This window comes from Heliangelus exortis, chromosome 2 (genome assembly GCF_036169615.1).
Source record: "Heliangelus exortis chromosome 2, bHelExo1.hap1, whole genome shotgun sequence".
Classification (NCBI taxonomy): domain Eukaryota; kingdom Metazoa; phylum Chordata; class Aves; order Apodiformes; family Trochilidae; genus Heliangelus; species Heliangelus exortis.
Window position 1 is genome coordinate 59,796,993 of NC_092423.1, and position 21,725 is coordinate 59,818,717.

Sequence of the window (21,725 nt, forward strand, 5' to 3'; positions counted from 1 at the left end):
CAATGCCAGCTTTTGTAACCTTCTATTAATTAAAGTAAGTATATTTAAATTATACTACACACAATTCAACGAGCTATTGGTTTAATATACAGGGTCATCTCCTCCTACAAATTTGTGTTCACAGTCAAAAAAAAAAAAAAAGACAACACACCCCACTGTTTGCATGGTGAAATCCACCTATCCTGGTAAATTAAAGAGAGACATAAACAGAGCTGAACTGCAACCGACTTCTGCTTAGGGCAGGGAACCATGCCAGGCTTCTAGCAATTGGGTGGCACCAACATGGACAGACATGCACATGGAATATTGTGGAAAGGTATTGATAAAAGCCCTGTAAACAATTCCCAGCCACAAAGCAGAGAAAGGCCAGTCAGAGCAGATTAAGAACCCCTGCAATCTCACAGCTTAAATGCTGCAGAGTTGCCTGCACTGACCTAAAAATAATTGCAAAGGTCAGAAAGCTGCTGGTGGGGCCTGAGCCATGTGCCTTTAAGAGCACGTAGCTGCCCTCATCCCTCTTACCCTTGCAGCCCTGGGGACTTCTGTGTGGCTGCAAGATGCTGTACGAAGCCCCCTCCCCCCTTTAAGTCTTTACCAGAGAAGCCTTAATGTAAGTCACACCAGACCCTAGCTAGTCTTCTCTGGGCTTTGATATTTCAGTATCAAATATGTAATGCCAGAACAGAATTTCTGCATGCTTGCTTTGTGTTTAATTACACCCTTCCTTCTAAACACCTCTGTGCAGCTCTCTGGTCTCTCCCTTCAGAGCATGCCTCAGCTGCATGTACAGGACAGAGCTGTGAAAGACATTTTCTGAGATAGATGGTTTGTGAGCATTTTTTCTGAAGGATTCCCACTTTCACTCGGTGACTGCACGCCCTCTGACAAACTGATAATTCAGTCTTCACCACTGCAGAATTCAGCAAGCCTTGTACATATAATCCAGCCACATCTGATTTAGAAACGCAGCAGATTCATTAATCCATTTTGCTCCTTCTTATTCCAAGCAGGCTTCATAACCAGGTTATGACTGTCTTCTTTTGCTTTGTGGCACACATCACATAGCTATTCTTGGAGAGATATAGTCACTGACGTAACCGTGGACTCCTAATTACAAGCTGCTGACATTTTGCTTGTCTCTGCAGCTTTGAAGCTGTGAGTTAGGAGTCTCTCTTCCTCCTCCTTGCTTGCTTCACACCGCCCAAGTTAGAAGAACACGATGGTTTCAGAAAGGTAGTAGGAGTGGCACAAACTCCTTTGCAGAGCCTGCTGAATTGCCAAGGTTATTTTTCTTTAAGCAAACAGAAAACTACAGTTTAGGAGTAATAAGACTCCTTTTGCCCCCAGCCCAAGAATGTTATCCAACAGCTGGCTAAATATAATCCAACACACAGGGCTGCCTTTGTAGGCTGAGCAACAAACAGTGGAAGGGCCAGACTGGCGTCTTGCAGGGTAGCTCACCATGACTATTGGGAAATCCCCTCATACACATTTGAGGATGACATTATGGTCTATGGATTTGTATAAAAAGGAAAAAAAAAAAAGAGAAGAGGAAAAAAAAAAAAAAAAGAGGAAAGAAACCCTTTCTTTCTCAGTAGGCAGCTGCAAGAAGCCATGCCAAGTTCCACTAGCTGAGTGCAGCACTTGTTTCCCCCATTTCTGCATTGTTCAGACATGGCCAAGCTGAGATAAATATGCCTGCACTGTGACAAATCTACCTGCTCCAAAAACACAGTCTCCCCTATGCATGTGCAGCAATAAAATATAGTCAGGTACATGTCTTTTAAATTAGAGGCTAATTTTGAAAGAAAGAAAAAAAAATATAGTGCTGAATATAAATGCTCAGCTGAGCATTTAGCCATCTGATGACTGTGGTAGCAGCTGGTCTAGAAGTCATCTGGGATGCATTTATTTTGATTATATCGATCACATTTCTATTTACAGTATAGAATTTTTCACTATACTGAATACAGCTGTGTTTATAAAGATTTTAAGATGGAGAAAACGAAACCCCCCCAGTTTCTCTCAGCAGATTGCAGAAGATTCAGTGCTTCAAGGTGTTAAGTGGAAAGGATCTGCTTTCACATTTCTCAAAAAAATTCAGCCTACATCTGTTTTGTTCCCAAAGTGCTGCCTAAGTCAGGAAATGGGTGAAAATATTAGCTGAAAATCCAAGCTGAAAGCACATCTGACCCAGCAAAGTGAGAATCTTTCTCTGTAAATTGGTCAGAAATGTCTTTCTTTCATGTCTATACATGCTCACACACACAAAAGCACGTACATACATACATATATATAGACACACAGAGACTGCATGGCTGCCATTCTCCCTGGGGATATCGCTGCAGCCGCATAGCCCAGCAGTTCCCTCCCTGACAGCATCGGGAGTGTTTGAGCTACAATTTACAGCCCCTCTGTCCACATATTGTTTTGTTAATCATGCCATCCTCTCTGCAATGAGAATGCACAGAATCAGACAAACAGCACGTAGCACTTCTTCTTTCCTTGCATTTACACTCTCTCACTCTCTCCTTCTCCCATGGCTTCGCCTCAACAGGCAGACACAACCGATACCTTATTTATCCATCCGCAGCACAACGCTGAGGTGAAACTTGACTGCAGCACTGTGGCTTCCCCATGTTAATCCTCTGGAGCAGCAGAGACTGGATTCTTGCTGCTGATGCCCTTGTCGAGCACCGGATTACTTTACATAGCATTTCTTTAAGCTTTCACCTACCCCATCCTAGATAAACAGCCCTCCTTTCTCCTCCCTTTCCCCCCTCCCCCCAAAAAAACCCCAAATCATCACATATTGCAACCCTTCGCTTCCAGAACCGACAGAAAAAATGCGGCTCCATCGCTCTTCTTCCTTAGCAATGTGCAGGACGAATGAGTCTCGAGTCAGCCAAGCCGGGGTGAAATACAGGCAGTGAGACTGCAGCAGCCACAGCAGCAGCAGAAACAGCAGCAGCCACCCAGGTAAATGGGGGGAAAAGCAAAGCAGGCTGTATCAAGAGCGGTGCAGCGTCGTAGCTCTATGGAAAGAGAATCCCACTTCTTCCGAAGGGTGCAGCTTTATGCCTGCAGGAACGGAGAAAAGGGAAGACCCAGAATTAAAAAGAAAAGCCAAAACAGTTAAGAAGAAATAATAACTATAATAAATGACTGTAACTTTATTTTTCTAGGCTTTCGGGGTTTTCCAGGGGTGGGGGAGGTGGGGTGTGTGCCTCTTTTTCTGTCCCCCTCCTCAAAGTCTCCCGTGTTGCTGGATGCTACTGTCCAGGAGTGCGGAGTCACAAAGGCTGACTCTCCAAAGCGCAGGGAGACCAGCATCACATGAGAAACCACATGACGCACCCAAATCGGATGCTGATGCGGTCCACTATTTCAGTCCAGGAGGGGAAAAATCTCAGCCGAAACGTGCCCCTCTCCAGCGTTTAGAAAGACTTTCCCTTTAAAAAAAAAAAAAAAAAAGGCCAAAAAATAAATATCTCCCTTTCTACCTTTCTTCAACATCAGTGCTTCAGGAGGCAGGAGAATGCTGTTCCACAGACACTAGCTGGATGGCAGCAATATTACTTCCAGGCTACATTATTCAAAGCTGATTCTACTTAAGTGAATTCCTGAAAAGCATACTCCATGTCTTCATAACATGAACAGACTCAGAAAACCAACTCCATTATCATTCCTCGCAATCTGTATCCAAACCTGTGTTCTGAATAATTTATTTGAGACTAATAAGCTGTTTGCCAAGACCACTCCTTTTCCCACTCAGCCCCACACTCATAAGCAACTACAGCAAGAAACAGAGGGGTATTCACCATTTTCATAGCTGGTAATTTTCATAAATGCAACGTCCCACAAAATAATCAGGAAAAAATGAGCAGAAGGGATTTTTTTTCCTCACATATGGACATGACAGGGCTCTCTCTGGTTTGCGGATAGTGGCAACGTTTTTCTAACATTGTCGACTCAAAAGCTTTCAATCCAAGTCAAGAAGCAAACGCTCTTGCCTGCCAATTCCTGCAGAGGTGTTGTGCCACACAGTTTAACACAGAAACATCTGGACACCCCTGGCAGTCGCCGAAAAAGAGCGTTCAGCTCCACATCACCGTTCACAGTCAGGGCACCAAGCAGTTAACATCCTTGGTTGTTTTACCATCTTGCCTATAGGAGCATGGAACCCAGGGACCGGTCCACTTGAGAAACAAAAGCAAAAAATCCGACCTTGATGATCGATGGAATTGCTGCTGCATAAAGTTATCATCCAACAGACATTTAGGAGTTTGTAGCTGGTTTTACTCCTAACATTCGTTCAAGTGACAGAGCAGGTGGCACAGAGTCCTCCATCCCTTTTGTTTGCAAAGCCGGGCACCACCTCACAATGCTGCTCTCCCTGGCTCTCTACACTGAAACCAGATACGATGTCAGGGAAATGTAAGAAGATAGCTGCCGACAATCCGCACAGCTGTTTTGCACAGGATTCCATTGCAAGCTCTGAAGTTATATGATGGAGATCAAGCACAGAATTCCCCAGAAGAGAGAGATGCCTAGCACTCACACGGGGAAGCGCAATTGGAGCAGAACCAGAGTGCTCTTTTGTGCCGATTTCAACCTTCCCAACTGTTCACGCGATAGCAGCTTGCAAAATTTTGCACAAGGCATTTGTAGCTTGTTCTCATTGGCTCCAATCAGAAAGGGGGTTTTCAATGGGCTGCACCTAGGAGTTGCCTAAATTCCACGTAAAATCCAGTGGTAGTGTTCACCCTCAGAGTGAACTAGCAGTCAGGAGAGCCGCAGGACTGCATACACAGAAATCACAAGATTGCCACAATGATCCAAGGGTGTTTTCACCTGTGGGATTAGCAGTTTCAGCATTGGCAAGTTTATGCTGTGAAAGGATATCGGTACACCCAAACTCAGACCATAGCTGATAGATATAATACTGTGTTTTCAGAAGCACTGTCAGATAATATGGAGAATAAAGGCTTAGGATGACTTTTTGTCAGTCCAGAAGATAAACATTACTGAGGCAGGGACTTTGATCTTCAGGGCTCTGGATTACAAGAGAAGAGGAGTTGTTCTGGTGAGCAGTCTCATTGTTCTTACCCTATAACAATTATAATAGCTTGTCTCAGAATGGCTTCTTGTCTGTTCTCATTAGCTGCTAAGACAGAACTGCAGGAGTTCTTGACTCTGTGAGCTGGTGATCTTTCCCACTTGATACCAGTAGCATATTTATCTGTTCTGACTTAGAATCACAGATACATTGGTTGGAAGGGTCCTCTGGAGGTCATTTAGTGAGGCTCCTGGCTATCATCAACATTACATCAGGTCAGTTGCAACTTTGTCCTGAAAACACTCAGAGATGGAGATTCCACAAATTGTCTGGGTAACCTCTTTCAGTGCTCTGCCTCTCTCCTTGGGGAAATAAACGTGAAGGAAATAATTGTTCTTTCTCTATGTCTTATATATATGGCTTGCACTGAACTGATAGTGGGCAATACTGAATTACATACATTTTCCTAGATCTAACACCAAAACAGAAGAGAAATGAAGGAGACAAGGAATGAAAAGACTTTTCACATTTATTTAACCACGTTCAGCTCAAATCAGTAGCACCTCCAAATTGCCACCATCTGACGATCACTTTGCTACCTTGATGTTTCTTGTTCTATTATTAACCAAACCACTAAAACCCCAGAGAACATCCTGACAATTTCAGTGGTCTGCCATGTGCTACCCATGAGAAACAGGAGAAAAAGCAAAGACCAGATGCATGTGAACCCTGAAGTAATCTCAGAACCCAGAATTACGGCTGCACCAACATGGTACCTGATGGGTACTGGTTTATTCAGAAAATAATACAGGTCTTATTTTTCAAACAGATTTGAAAAGAGGTCCCTACAGTATTTATAAATATATTGACAAGCTTGTGAAAAACCTATGCAGATACATGATATGTGTACCTTTAAACATGACCCAGAAATACTCAGTCACACTAGGTGGAAATGAAAAATGGAAGGGGAAGAGACAAGAATTACAAAGTGAAAGACCAGATTAATTTCTTCAGAAATGTAAAAGACTTAGATGAAGGAAAGCTCCTTGTGAGAGACAGCTTTTGGCAACTAGAGCTTAAAAATCCAGTTCTTGCACTGAAATCTTTTCAGATGACTCCTTCCCCCCAAAAAATCTTTGGTAACAGCATGGGTAACTCTTTCACCTCCAAATCTGTAGCACGGATACCTAGCTCTGTTAGATACTGTTAACTCTCAAAGTAATCAATTGGCAGTCTCTAAAATTACCTGCCTAAAATGAGTTTGTCAGGTGAACTCCACAGCACATTTCCTCCCCCTCCATACAGTGTGTGGAGGCATAGGAAACTGTCCAAACAGAACACCTGAGGACACAGGTGGGAATAACTGATTGAAAAAATTACTGCCTGAGTTCACATGAAAGCTTTTAGATTGGAAGATTCAGAAAAAACTGTGCTTATTTTGGATGTTGCTTTGATAGGTCACCAATAGAAGTTTTTCCAATATGAATTTGGTGCCAGCATTTGAAGATGTGTTCTCAAACATTTTATCATAAATCCTGCTCCTTATTAGTGCAGCTTCATGCTGCCTTAGGAATACAATAGCTACCTTGAATTTGATGAAGCTGTCCACACTGGACAGGCTTTGGAGAAAAATATTCAGCATCAGAGTATACTCTAGATCAACATGAAGAATTAGAGCCCAAAGTAAGCACAATTCATGATTGCTTAAAAGCTACAGAATTTTCTGGGGTGATTTTCAGGTGCTTTTCAACCAGATTCAGTACAGTTCTTCTCATATGGCTAATTATATGCTTGACACAGTACTCCACGGCAACATGGATCTCAGTGAGTTCAAGATTAATTGAATGTCATTGCACACACAACTTTGAATCCCAGCTCCAGGAGAGTTGCACAGTTAGGGAGAAGATCTAAATTCCTTTAACCTACAGACAAGTGTCGGGACTCAAAAGAGGAAAACTACACAACTGCCTGAAGATCAGCAGCTTTTGATTTTGGGAAAACTCCCCGTTGGGTCTTAAAATTCCTCAGGTCTATGGAAACAGAACTTCACATTTACTAAGCATAGCATGGGCACTTCAGAGACTGGACAAAAGTAACAGGACTTAAAACTATCAAGTATCTGGCCAACAGTTTAACGTTAATTTAATTTTTTTGCTTGTTGCAGGCAAAAGTGCCATCCCTGCAAAGCACTAAATAGTGTCAACCAGGAAGCAGGAACAGAAAAACAGCAGAAACTTGCAGAAATGCTATATTTTTAATTGAAGCAGAATGCCACTAATACACTTGTGCGTATCAGTAAAATGCAGTTTCTCATTTTGGCAGAAAACATACGGTTGCTAAATTCTGCAAGAAATGGTTCATTTAAATGCTTGGTGATTCTCAGCAAGTATCAGGCTTTGGGATTTGTTTTTCAATGACCTTTCCCTTCATAATCTGCAGATAGAGAAATCATTATCATTAGGCTTGAGGTTCCAATCCAAAAGCCAGGCAAAACTTCATGTTTCTCTGAACTTGAAACCTCAAAGTGAACCTCAAGCGTGCAAACCTTATGGACTCAAACCAAAAAAAACATATGTCAGTGAACAAAAACCACAGAGCTGAACATGGATCTAAGTGCAGAGCCATGCTGGCAACTGGCCAAGGCATGAAGTGCCCTATGGTTTGCACAAAATACCAGTAGATATTTAGGGACCACAGGGCATGTCTAGACACACACTGCTACAGTTTAGAGATGCTCAGTTCAGTGTTATCGTAGAGTTCAAGTCCCAAAATCAATCAGTTTCTCTATAGCCTGAAGATCTCTTTAGTAGGGTAAAATATCCTGCAAGGAGTTTTGTGTGACCACAGCTAAACTCTTTGGTACTTGATGGGCTTCTTCAAAGCCATATCCTGATATTGCTATGCTGTATGGTACCTGAAATGAAGATCTAACTAATGCCTCATGGAAAAGATATGCTTTGATTGCCCATCCAGTTAAAAAAGAATTATGATTCTACCTTTCACTAATTTTTGGTAGAATATTCCAGAATCTGTCTAGACAGTCTTAGTGAATGTAAAAAAATAAGGAAATGCTGCTACTGCATTTTCATCACAGAGACCTTCATCACAAAAAACTGGTGAAGCACATTTCTGCACTTTACTCTATACTCATCTGGAACCAGATAAATTTATTTGAATTCCCTGATTATTCAATATGACACTTTGAAAATTTTTCCACATTAATTCTGGTTCTATAGATGAATGATGGATAGTTTATTTCAATTAGCCTCCCAAAATTTTAGCTATTCCAGATGACAGCACTGACCACATATGTTTGCCAGAACTTTAATCATAATATTTGAGATTCTGTTTCCAGTGTGAGTACAAATATGGAATAGGGAATATAGAATAGGGAAAATGTGAGCCCACTGCTGAGCGAAGCAAGAGCACTGATAACAGTGGGTGCAAAGAAGACAAAGTTGCTGAAACCTTCTTTGCTTCAGTCTTTCCTCCTATGGCCAACCCTTGTGAACTCCAGACCCTGGATCTGAGAGAGAAAGTCTCGGGGAGGAAAGACTCTAAACTAGTTAAGTAGGACTCGGTTAGAAATCAGTTATATATACAATATATATCAATATATACAGGTCCATGGGCCCCGATGGGATGCACCCAAGAGTGTTGAGAGAGCTGGCTGATGTTATCACCCTGCCACTCTCCATCTTTTTTGAGAGATCATGGCAAACAAGAGAGGTGCCTGAGGACTGGAGGAAACACAATGTCAATCCAGTCTTCAAAAAGGGCAAGAAGGAAGGACCAGGCAATTACAGACTAATCAGGCTCACCTCCATCCTTGGAAAAATGATGGAGCAGCTTGTTCTGGAGGTCAACCCTAAGCATATGGAAGAGTAGAAGGAATCAGAAGGATTTACCAAGGGGAAATCATGCTTGAGTAATCTGATAGCCTTCTATGATGTTGTAACTGAATGGGTAGATGCAGGGAGACAAGTGGATGTAGTCTACCTTGACCTTAACAAGGCTTTTGACAAAGTCTCCCATAACATCCTCTTGAGTAAGTTCAGTAAATGTGGAATAGAAGAATAGACAGTGAGATGGCTGCACAAATGAACTGGCTACACAAAAGAGCCCAAAGAGTGGTGATCAACGGTGCAGAGTCCAGCTGGAGACCTGTGACTACTGGAGTCCCCTGGTGATCAGTGCTGGGTTCAGTCCTGTTCAACATCTTCGTCAATGACCTTGATGATGGGACAGAGTGTCTTCTCAGCAAGTTTGATGATGACACAAAGTTGAGAGGACTGTCTGACACCCCAGAAGGCTGTGCTGCCATTCAGAGTCAGGCTGGAGAACTGGTCAAGGAGAAATTTAATGAATGAAAACAAGGGCAAGTGTAAGGTCTTGTATCTGGGAAACCACTATAGGTTGGGGACTGACCTCTTAGAGAGCAGGACAGAGGAAAGGGACCTGGGAGTTCCAGTGGACAGAAAGATGACCATGAGCCAGCAGTGTGCCCCTGTGGCCAAGAAGGCCAATGGCATCCTGGGGTGCATTAGAAGGGGGGTAGTTGGTAGGTTGAGAGAGGTTCTCCTCCCACTCCACTCTGCCCTGGTGTGGGCACATCTGGAGTATTGTGTCCAGTTCTGGAGTCCCCAGTTCAAGGACAGAGAACCGCTTGAAAGAGTCCAATGCAGAGCCACAAGGATGGTGAAGGGAGTGGAGCATCTTCTTTATGAGGATAGGCTGAGGAAGCTGTGTCTCTTTAGCTTGGAGAAGAAGAGACTGAGGGTGACCTCATCAATGTTTACAAATACATAAAGGGTGAGTGTCAGGAGGCTGGAGCCAGGCTCTTCTCATTTATGACCAATGGTAAGACAAGGGGTAATGGATGCAATTTGGAGCATCAGAGGTTCCACATAAACATAAGAAAAAATTTCTTCACTGTGAGGGTGACAAAACACTGGCACAGGCTGCACAGTGAGGTTGTGGAGTCTTCTCTGGAGACATTCAAAATCCACCTGGATATGTCCCTGTGTGACCTACACTAGGTGGCCCTGCTCTGGCACGGGGTTTGGACTCAATGATCTCTTGAGGTCCCTTTCAACCCCTAACACTCTGTGATTTCTGTGAAATACTATCCTTAAAATTGGAGTGATCTTTTCTCAGTATTCATCCATGTTTGATTGTTGTATGCTAGAAAATTCCTGTGCACTGTCAAGTACTTAGTCTACATATTTTAAGCCTGGTGCTGTTGGATCCACACAAACTGTGAGAAAGAAGACTTCAGCAGCAATCCTGGAGGGAAGCAGAAATGTGGGGGTTCAACAGAGCACAATATGATACATCTGTGTAAAAACAATCGAATTATAATCAACGCTGAAAAAATAAATAATTTTCTTTGCATCTGTGGAAGCTTCCTAAGGTTAATAGTCCCATTATTATTACGAATTACTAAAAACTGCTTCCTCCAGTTAACCTAGCCTTGGGGACAAACTCTTTGCACAGTTCAGGAGCAACTGACATGTGTACTCCAGTGTAAACAGGCTCAGGCCAGTACTGTAGAGTACTGTAATTATTATAATGATATAAAGAGAAAATAACATTTCTACAGAGGACGTGGAAGTGCGCTTTAAAACACACATCAGATAAACACAAAATTTACAGTACTATCCCACTGTTCATTAAACTTCCACTCTTCTTATTGTTCCCTAAGTGTAAGATAGTACTCTTCTGGCATAATTCTGGAGCATCTAATGGCTACAAAAATAAGACTTACATCACCAAAAACATTATCACTGAACTAGGCCGCAAATCCACCATTAGATTTGTATTCATTTTGTATCACACTTCTCATTTTGACTCCCAAACTCAAATGTTGCTTTGCTTAGTAACCTGCACTTCAAAAATGGAATCTAATCTGAACACACAAATGCCTCCTGTAAATACCCTGATTTCCTTAAATAGGGTTGGGCTGATGAACCCAGAACACTAGGAAAGGTTATTCAAATACTAGAAAATAAGGAAGTTGTGTGATCTATTTGTTCTTCATAAAAAGCAATCTACAAATCCTGATGTGTTTTACCAGCCTGTGAGGAAGCTACGTCATAAGAAAGTTATTTGGAGATCAGACCTGCGTGTGCAATAGCCAGAAGTTCATGAAGGGTCTTGAACTGCTCAGTCAATTAGTATCATACCTATATAGAAATTAAATTATGAATGGAGTTGTTTTTTTAAGACTACAATTTATATGCTACATAGGGAAAAACATACAGAAATACAACAAACCCATAAGTGAAACTGCTGACTAAGCAGTTAATATTTGGTCTTGGGCAAAGGACTGGTTTCCTTTTGATGGCTGCCCAGTTTTAGATTAGTATTTTACTTGAAACACGTTACAAGTTCAAAGTGGAAGAACTATGTTTTTTCACCTGTGAGTGGTTTCAACTTAGTCTTCAGCATTACTGTCAGGAAGTCAGTTTTTCCATGCTTGTTACTGTAAACAAAGATTGTATGGCACATCTCCAAAAGTGATAGAAGGGCAAGGACCAAACTGCAAGAGCAACAGACTGCTTCCAGAAACCAAAGGGACAACACTGAAGTAAGAATAACCACACATTTAAACACATTCTCATTGCTGTTGTTTGGGCAGCACAAGGAACACGAGCAAATACAATTCACATAATTTTATATATATATATATATATATACACATACATATATAAATATATATATATACTTCTCTGTATACATATATAAATAAATACATATAAATACACACACAAAGTGTACAGATGTCACAGTGAACAGGTAGGGATAAGACCCAGCAGCACCTCTTACTATTAATATTGCTTCTTGCTCAGTTTTAACAGCTGTTTTTATCTCTGTCAAACCTCAGTCCACCTCACTTTGTAAAGTTATGGTAAAATAAGATCAGACATTTCTAAGAAAAGTCACTTTCCCAAACAATAACACTTTCATTCATATTTTCTTTGTAGTGCATTAACACTTCCAAGAGTGTAGCCATATGTTGTAATTTTATTAGCAAGTATCTTGTTCATCATGGTGTTACTTTCTGTTTTTCCTCAGATATTAATATAAATTTTCCATCTAAACGTCTTTTGGAAAGCTGAGTATTATTTTAGAACAGAATTCATCTCCTTATGCCCTTGTGTGAGGCTTGCAACTTTAACTTTTAACACGCAAGTTCTATCTGCATTTTCCTCTCCAGGCCTCCAAGCTGAGCTTCTGCAGGTAAATATTGTCAACTACAACTGAAATCAGTAGAAGCTGCATCACGGTAGTACCATATAGATGATCCCCAACTGAATGCCCTAAATTGGTGTAGCCTCTACAGTACCACATCTGTATTTCAGCTTTGGATTGGCAAAAGAGGAATAATACCAGCCCTTCATCTCATAGGGATATGTCAAAGATTAATCAGATTGTGGATCAGTAAGATAATACACACATTAGGTAATGACAAAACACACCTCCCTCTGGAGCAGAGATATCAGAGCCCAGTAAACAGAAAGACTAAAAACAAAGGGGTGGGTGTAGATAAATTTCTTATACCCATCCCACTCGGGGAAAGAAATGAGATCTTCTAGGAAAAGAAAGTATTTACAATCAGGCACGTAGTGAGTGAGCAGTAACGTACAAATGTGCACATTACTGATGGACAATTTTACTGCTAGTGTTTCCTCATGTTTAAATAGTCGTGCCTGAAATCTTATAAATGTTCTTCTACCTTACCCCTGTGCGTAATATTATAGATGATGTACTTTAGGCCACTCTCCATGCCCAGGAAGTAACAGGGTGCATATTTCTGTTGAACTATAAACCTTAATATTTCATTTACTTTAACAAATTCTTCCTACTAGCAGTCCACATGATCTGCTACTGTAGTAACCAAGAAGTATTTATCAAAAAATTACAGCCTCCAGGAAAAACAAAACAAAACAAAATCATTAAAAGCAAAGTTAGAGCAGAGCTTTGGAACAAAAGCTAGAAGATTGTTATCAAGAAAACAAGTCAGAAAAACAAACTGAAGAAGAGTAGCAACATCTCAAATTTAATCAAAAAACCTCTATGTAAGCTCATGTACTAAGCACTTCCTTACTTTTTACCACCTTCAGTATGACAGAAGCCCATATTTAACTGGGCTTTTCTGGTAAAGACCATTTTCTGAATTAGAACTGCAGCCTCCAAAGTACACGTTATACTGGCTGAGCAACATAAAAGCCTCAGATGTATGTTATTAATTTGTAAACTGCAGATATATTTAATTGTAAAAAAGTTTTGAGGAACTTTGATGAGCATTAAAAATAATTATGGCCAACAGGATGAGTGTTTCCTGGTCTCACATCCAACAGTAAGAAGTAATTTGAAAACATCTTCTACATCCAATTGGCATTTAAAAGTCTATTCAATTCCTCTAACTCTGATATCTTTAATTAGATTCAACTTTGGAATATTTAGTTTTGCTCAACATTAGCACCCCTTCCTGTGTTTTTAAGGGTTTCAAAACATCTCAAAAAAAAACCTTATTAATTGCTGTAGTGAAATATGATTTCTGAGAACATAACCCACCACTCTGTAAACCGTACTAGAAAAGCTTGACTTTCATCAGATTTGGACCCAACAAGCAGGCTGTGCTCCACTGATATTGTAAAGTACTTAAAATGTTAGATGATATGAGACATTGCTAAAAGACACCTTGACCAAGCTAACCTTTACTGGAAGTTCAAAAATAAATGAAGCTGGTACACACTCGTGCTATCAGCCCACATCCCGTTTTTCTTGCTAATGAAGGCTGACCATCCAGATACAGTGCAGAGGAATTCCTTCTGGAAACACAAACTCTCTTTGCCTCTATGTAGGACAACAATACCTTCACCTCTAAGGTTATAGTTGCAATAACAAGGCCTGCTCATCACTGCTAATGAACCTTCCCTTGATAAGCCTGAACAAGCCTTGTAGAGTACAGTAAAATACGGTGTTGGTGAGAAAGCTTTCAACAGTCAGAGGCTGCTTGTGACAGCCTGGTCACATGAACAGTGGTGGCTTCTGCTCTGCCCTGGTTATCCCCAACAACAGATGTCCTAAAACCTAATCCTACTCATAACTTTGATTGAAAGCAGACTTAGAAAGTAAGTTCCTGTAAGAATGCAATGAAAACAATATAAAGCACCTGTAGTGGGTCCTTTGTTTTATATATTACTAGGATCAATAATTGTCTAATTGCCACAAGTCCTAAATTACATCTTTCTACCCCCAGACCACAGAGGATGATCTCCATGATAGGAAAGTTGTTTTTTTTTCCTATACTGTGCCTTCTTAATCCAATTTTCTTCACCATGTTACCTAAATAAAAAAGGCTCCATGTTTATGGATGTACTTTTTAAACAAAGCACACTCCAGTTACATACTGCCTTTGTCACCCTTAAACCATAAAAAAACTTCTATAGACTTAAATGAATTTAAATTTCACATGGTATCAAAACATCTGGATATATGTAATGCAAGAGCCTTTTTCCTTATTCTGAAACAAACTGCCGAGCTGCTGTTGCACTGTGTCCAACCCTAATTTCTTTTAAGAGAAAAATATCACAACATTTTCTAACTTTTGGGAAACAAAAGGGCATTTGGCTGCAGCATGAAAATGTTTTCTAAACATGAGATTCTTTTCAGGGGTACCAGTCTGATATGAGACAGATTTGTCTCAAAATAACAAACAGTGATACATTATTTTCTTATCTAGAATTACTTTTTAAAAGCCTTTGTACAAAAAAATAAAATACAAAACCAAAGAATTTTTTTTTAAAAGCACTTTTTTTTTAAACAAATGAGGTAAATGAGAGACATGCTTGACAGGCCATCCTGCAGATCAACTGTCAGCTGGACCACAGCATCCTTATGGCAATTCCTTTTGTTAGGATAATCAATTGAAAATGTGTACAGCTGCAGCGTCTGGGCATGAGCTGCAACAGCTGTCAAACATATATAAATATATATATACATATGCATGCAGGTAACACAGATGTTTACTTTAATTGACCACAGACACCTCTTCATTCTTTAAGAGCTCTATGTTCCTGTTCTACCTCTCCATGCTAGCAGACTGAAAGCAAAGGTTATCCTCATGAAACGAGGAGCAGTGCCACATTCTCCCTCCTCCAACACAACCAGGAGCTTCTCCAGCCACAAGAAAAGAATGACTTGCATCCACAGAAACATTCACTATTGCTCTCTTAACATCACTTGACAATAATCAAATTAACTGTAAAAACATTATGAGTAGCCTTTTCATGCAGTATTCCTTCAAACCTAAGAAGGTTCCTGATTAAATAGCAATTTGTATTTCCCTGTATTACAGCTGTTTATTGAAAGGACAATCAGCCCAAACCAGAAGAGTGCCATCTGTATTGTCCTTACTAAAATGCAGGCCCTTTCCTCAAGGTCAGTGGGGCTGGTAAGTACAGCCAGCCCAGATAATGGAAAACCATAGATAACAGGAGCTCAGGGAAGCACATTACTGTGACCTGGATAAGCATAGATAGCTGAGTATGTTTCCTATTGGCCCACATACTGATCATTTTAGCAAAGTTAATTAGACCCTGCTCTTTTCAGATGAACACCCTGGTACAAAAATACTAGAGGCAGAAGTTAGAGGCTTTCATCTCCCTCTCTGCAGATGACACTGCCACTGAAACACTTCCAGTAGCCATTTCAAAAGAAAAAAATTACAAATTCTAATGAAAATGAAAATATTATTTTTTATAAAATATACCTTAAATAGAAAACTACACTGTCATAATGTCTTCTGCAAAAGTAAAACCAAGAAATCATATAATACATTTTTGTAATTTTCTCCTACTTGTAGATAATTTTATTCACTGATAACCAAGTTGTTACATAGGACAGTTAAAGTTGTGCCTTAAATTTGGATTCACTCACACTTTACTGTTGTTTTTTTTCCTTTCAGATAAAGCTTTTCTTCTGAATTTGCTGAGTTTATAACCATATTTGAGAAATAGTCATTGCTTTAAATGTTTCAGCTTTTAAATTATTGATTAAGACACTACATTCAGTTAAGATTCACTGCAGTTTGACACTCTCCACTTTTAAGAATGTAGAAAAGGGAATTTCTGAAGCAATCTTCAGGAATACAAGGTTGCACAGCTCCAGAAGATAGAGGCAACCAGAGGAAGATAGCAAGAAATGACTAAGAGCTACCGTTCTATGGAAACCTAAAGGACAAACATTCTCTGCTTGGAAAAGTAGAGCCAGAAGGATACTACACATAGATAAGACCACCACATGATACACACAAAATTACAAAACCTTTCCATGATGGCATACTTCTACAGCTTACTGCTCCATGGTGCTCAGTCTTTCTCAGAAATTGGTATATCTTAGTGAAAGTAAGTATAGTTCTTCCAATAACACAATCCTTTGTTTGTTTGTCTGTTTGGGGTTTTTTGCTTCTATTTTGAGATTTGGCCAAAGTTCAAAGATATGGAAACATCCCAACCTGTTTGGTGCACAGGGGGCCTGGCAAGAGTAGAGCCTCCCCTCCTGCACGCTCTGCTTTCTTCACTTACCTAAACAGAGGCTGAATTTCTTCTGCTGTATACTATCTGCAGAAAATACATACATTTGCAAGCTGCAGAGATCCTACATTGGTATCTGAAATAAACTCATATCCATTTGTACATGTGAAATTCCTATTTTTGGTATGCATACCAAACACTTCTCTACATTCATTTCTGGTTTTACAGCCATTTAAGCGGCTCCTTTTCAAGATCAAAAATCAATTGAAACTCAGCATGGGAAAGAAGAGCAAAAAAAATTCTTGAATTAATCCTATCTAAGAAAAGATTTTAGAAAGGAATACATGGATTCCTGCTGAATGAGCAACAGTACAGCATTCGTCTATAATTTGAATCTGTTATATTTAATAAAACCACAGTGTGTTCTCTTGTCCTCTGCATTCTACCTTACCAGTTCTGAATAATTTGTATAAAATTGATTGCTTCAGTTCTTAGTAAAAGCTCTAATTGCATTCCTGGTATCACTTCAAATGATAACCTTATCTTAATTAGTAGCATGCTACAGAAATGCTTCTGAAAGCCACGGAGGATTAACCTGCATTTTTAAACAGAAGCCCTGGGGCTGTTTTGTTGGCTTTTTTTTTTTTTCTTTTTTTCATTTAATCTCCAACACATAAGATAGAGCTAATTCATCATAAACAAAAAAGAGAAATAATCAAATTGAGGGAGAATAAACAACCCGCTACATCCTCCTCTGGTCAGCACGAGTTTCCATACATAGGAAGATCTTTGTGCACAGGTGTGTGTGATACTTGAGTTGTTCCTCCAGTTGGAGGGCAAAAGATGTGCTTATATGAAGCTCATGCCTTTGGTAACCCCATAGCACATTTGTCTTGACTCTCAGAGCATTGCCAGGGCTGCAAATGAGCCAGGTGAAGGACACAAGCAGGATAAATAGATAGGGCTGGGGAAAAGGCTATTCTGTCCTTTAAGGGTCTGGGGGAAAGCTTCACACAGAACCAACAGCCCAACTGCAGCACATGCAGGATAAGAAAAAGTTCCAATCAATTAAAGACTACAAAAACCAAGCAAACAAACAGAAACACACAAATAACCACACACACACAAAAACCCCCAAAAACCCCAAACCAACAACCAACAACTCGAACACTCCGTCACCCCAAAACAAAACTAACATGAAACATTCAGATGACCAATGTGCTCCAGACACCCAACAAGGTCTCTGATGGCAAACCCAGTAGTAACACCAAATCTGCAAATACAGCTGCCTGCCAAGCTCACCAGCCAGCCAGATGCTCTCCAGCCAATGTCATTTCTGGAAGCCTACACTTCACAGCATGGCAAAGGAATACCACAGCTTTGTCAGAGTCAAAAAAGTTAATACTAGTAAACTTTTATAACAAATAACTAAAAGCCTTTTATGCAAATCCTGCCTTCCCTTGGGTTTGGGGAAATATTTTTAATTTGTTGGCTTTCTTGCTACATTCAAGCATACATAGATATTGCAGTTCTCTAAATAAAGTGACACAGGTTTCTAACTTAATAAACAAATGTTAATCAGTTTTATTTGGAAAGAACTGGTCCAGCAGTAGCCATATAAAACATTTACTCACAGAAAGCAATACTGGAAATGGCAGCCTGTAATGGGACTCAAATGCTTCAAACTTTTGTGATATATTTTACCATTGTTTGTGCCACAGCTCTGGTCAAAATTAGCTTCATGAGTCTCATCTTCCTCCATCAGAAACAACAACAACAAGAAAGCAGCCACTTCCACCCCCCAGTAATAATTGGACTTCATTGATTCATTGCTCTCAATGATCCATGACAGTGCAACTATAGTGAGCTATCAAGTAAGATGCACACAGCATTAAGGGAATTTCCATGCTGTGCTGGAGCTCCACATTTCAGTTATGCATGTAGAAGAAGAAACTATAGAAGAATATAGAACACTATATAAATGGTGTTTCAGAATTGCTAAAGCGATTAAAAACGGACACATTTAACTTGATAGACACTCATTTATACACAGGCTCCCTTGAGCACCTCCCTGCATGGTCCCCTGAAATTTCACTTTCACACACATGTAAAATGACAAAACTCTCCTAGAACCAGTGAGACCCCTCTCAGAGATGTAGATTTTCCTCATGGTAGCAGTGCACTTCTGTAAAGGGAACACGCATTCATTCTTTACATACTTGAAAGAGAATGCCCACAAAGAAGGAATCTGCGTTGCTTTCTGTTCATTATAGCTGATAGATGCCTACAGATGATTTTTTTTTCACCTTACTAAGTAGTTAGACTTTTGATAGGAGGCTTTGATTTGCACCTCAGCATTTTCTTTAATTTTTACTAATGGTACAAGTGGAAAGGGAGGGATTGAATGAAAATCATCAGTTATCCAAGACTGCCTGACTAATGTTTCTGCTTATGGCAATGCACAAGCAGCGGAATCAGCCTTCCCTCTGGTGTGATCCCAGCCAGTCTGTTAGCTAGTCCTTATAAATCCATCCATCACCTCTATGAAAGTCAATGCCTTCCTTTTACCAAAGATAATGTATGTTATTTGGATTATACCACTGCATGCAGAGTCATTAAAGAAAGATAGACCACAATTTATGACCAAGTCTGTGGACAGCAGGGCATTATTTTAACCATAAAATCACAATCTGCAAGGAGATTGGCCAAACCAGAGGAGCCATTAAAGACATATAATTAGCATCAATCAATGTGACACTATTGTTGACATCTTTATTACTTTAAATACACTAATCAAATACTTCTGCATTCAGATAGAAAGATTGATAGGCAGACAGACACAGAGAACATTCCAACAGACAGGAATGTTAAATTATCTATTCAAAAGGCAACAAAAAATAAGCACACCAGCATAATCACATGAAAATGTAGTGTACCAACTGAAACTGTTTGCAGCCAGGATACTGGACTTGGGATGGTCAGGCTTGCATATGAGATACATAAATCTGCCCTGAAAAAATTAGATACCTGTAAGCCTCAGCCATGCACTAAACTACTCACCCTCCTAAACTGAAGAGAGCAAACTATTCCACAGTCAAACCTTGCTTTAGGGTATTATGCATTAAAAAAAATAAATGGTTCTGTAATTCTTCACAATGTCGCTCTATTTTCCATCTCTGTTTTTCCCTTCTCAGGGAGGTATATGGAAGAATATGGTATTATTTGCATACTCACCATTGCAACTGTCAAAATTATTTAATCGCATCCACATGCATTTTCATTCGGCACAGACAATAAAATAAGCTGCTACTATTGCTGGTCAAACAAACATTTCATGCTAATGAATGAGAAGCTGTTTCACATATCTGCACCTCCTCTCAGGCCACATAGTGTTGTACCTTTTGAAAACATCCACTTTGACATTCATGAAAGGAGACTTCTTGAATGAGGGCTGGGAATCAAATAAATGCAGGTCAGCTCTTTTCAGAAAATATGGTTTGGAAGGAATTAAATGTTGGTGCTCCCAACATTAGATAAGGTTTTAAGAATCCCTGCTAATTTTCCTTTTCTGTTAGGAAAGAAAAACCATTTCAACACATAATAATTTCATATTTACTTAGAATCTATTTAGCTGTGATTCATAGCTTAGAAATTGTTAGAAAACAGATACTGACTTTGAAAAGACACACACTGTTTCCTGTCCCCCTCAATAAAGGCTTCCCTATATGTAACAGGAGAGGCTTCACTCTGCGTTTACTGTGAGTCCATCTTTTAGAGAGGTCAGTGGCATCCTGCCAGTCTTCTCATCCATGCAATGAGCATGAGGATTAGCAAACCTGTGTGAGTGCCCTGGAAAATGGCAATGCCCCTTCAGTAGCAAGACAAGCAGCCCCCGGGGCTGAGCTACACAGCATCACTGAGCCACTCAGCAGCCAAAGACCTTCACTCAGTGACTGCACTCATCCTTTTCAGATCCGTACCAGGGAACTGTACTCTCCAATACAACGTGAAAGCCTTACAGAACACTAAGTAACGAGAAAAATGCAGTAATTTGTTTATTGAAAATCCAATTAGCTTAAGCCAATATTTATCAGATCACTCTCCTTAAAACATTTTACTTCAATTTTAAGTGAGTTACACTAATTTGGATAGGACTGTCCTTCTCTAATGAAACTGCCAAACCTTTCAGAAGCTTTAATTCATTCCCAAACACAGCGGAGTCCCATAAAACAAGCAGAAAGAGACTGCTAAATGTATGCGGGGTTCCAGTGCATTAAAACAAAATAATGTATCAAATGACAAAACATAATGAGAGCTTTTACAGCGGGAGGAATTCAGATTGAGGCCTGAGAGGACACATTGCAAACTGGGCAACCAGCCATCAGTCTACCAGGATCTCCTCCCCATCCTGCTGGAAAAGCAGCTTCTGCATCAGAGGTCTGCTCAACTCCCCACTGTCCACTTGAGACCTTCTCAGCCATCATCGTTTACTGACTCAGTGGGAAAACACATAACCTACTCCAAGGAGAGGGTTGTGAAAGATCCCTTTTTTTTTTTTTTTTTTTTTTTTTTTCCCCGAAGCTGACCTTATCATTTGTGAAGAACAGAGCAAACAGGCAGTTAGCCATAGAAAGTTTACTAGCTCTGAGTCATTGATGGGCTGTGTTGTACCAAAGCCCAGGCAATGTGTCTGTAAGAAAGCAGCTGGCAGTAAACAGGAGTGGCAAGCAGGGGAAATGACAGCCATCAGGGTGCAGCCACTTCCTGCTCCCAGCTTTTGGCCTCTGCCAAAACAAAAACAATACTTAAATCTGAGCAAACATCCTCAGTGACAAAGGGGAAGGGTACAACTCATTATGGAATTGTTCGCAAATATCAAGCTCACTCAGCATCCCAGTCTGAAAGAGGCTGACTTTGTATTTCCCACAGACAGAAAAACTCACAATATAAATAATACAAGTACAGGGTATTGCACACTCACCAGTGTACAATACACTGTGCACCACTGCATTTATAGGTTCTCAAAAAAAAACTTTTTTGTGCATTACACTTATTTTGGACAGTTATCTATGCACTAAAACTTTGCAAATGCTTTTGCCTACATCTGAGAGAGGGGCCCAAAT

At 40.1% G+C, this 21,725-nt stretch overlaps 1 long non-coding RNA gene across 1 annotated transcript in view; it reads right to left on the minus strand.

Moving 5' to 3' along the window:
- Positions 1-1,885: 1,885 nt before the first annotated feature.
- Positions 1,886-21,725, minus strand: part of LOC139792647 (uncharacterized) — a 100,923-nt gene continuing 81,083 nt past the window's right edge. Inside the window, exon 4 of the long non-coding RNA XR_011724329.1 lies at positions 1,886-3,081. This is a non-coding gene — a long non-coding RNA (uncharacterized lncRNA). The remainder of the gene's footprint in view (positions 3,082-21,725) is intronic.